The following is a 1,041-nucleotide window of genomic DNA, read 5'->3' as shown; positions in this document are numbered from 1 at the left end:
TCTGATAGTCATTTGTTTTATTGCATCGTTTGTGAATGTTGTGTACCTGGATCATTTATTGTGTGTGTATGGGGGGGGGGGGGGTATGCGTGTGTGGATATGTATTTGTACAATCATGAATATGCAAACTCAAGTTTCGCATATTACACATCCCAACTGAACAAAAAATGGATAATTTTGCTGAAAGTCGTGGGAACACTCCCTCCGAAGGGGTGTATGTGAAAAAAATATGGCCCTGGTGAGCTTATGAGGGAGGGGGTAGATGGGTGCCTGCTTTTGGGCTGCAACATTTTATGTAGCCCCTTGGATAAGCCTTTTTGAAGTATGGTAGACACAAAAGGAGAGGGCGTACTTTGATTTGGGTAATCTTTTATCAGCTGAGAAAGCATACAAAAGATTACCCAAATCAAAGTATGCCCTCGCCTTTTGTGCTTGCCCTATAAGTTGTTATATGTTTGTCATGCATGCAGTTAAGCTTTTGAAATTCTTAAAAAGAACATTGATGTACAATCTTTTAAAATGAGTGTTTAATTTTTTTCAAACCTGATTGTTTGACATATTTGTAATGTTTATATATTCAGCCAAATTCATTGTGGTTCTAGGACAATGGAGCAAGTTATGACTTTAAATTCCACATAGAACACCACAGCTTTCATTTTACCTCATTAGTTTGGCTTCAAATGACCAGCAAACTAAATAATAATTGGTTAAGAATAACCAAATCAAAATTTGACCAAAATTGTATATTAAGGCTTTGATCTAACCTATAATTTCATCACATTTAACAGATATTAATAATTAATAATCAACAAAGTCAAGTCAAAAAATAATAAAAATTCACATTTCATAAAATTTTTATTCCAACTATGACAAAGTTTTTCCAGTTATTTATAAGACCACCTGAGATGTCCGATTTTATACTAACCATGGAGTCTGGTCCATTTACTTAAATGTGCTGACTTTTGGTGAAAAGGTGACATAATACTTCCCAAAATTGACCTTTATGATGATGTGAAGTGAAACAATTTTTAAATTTCGTCC

Source organism: Amphiura filiformis, chromosome 4 (assembly GCF_039555335.1).
Source record: "Amphiura filiformis chromosome 4, Afil_fr2py, whole genome shotgun sequence".
Lineage (NCBI taxonomy): Eukaryota > Metazoa > Echinodermata > Ophiuroidea > Amphilepidida > Amphiuridae > Amphiura > Amphiura filiformis.
This window is presented reverse-complemented; position numbering follows the sequence as displayed.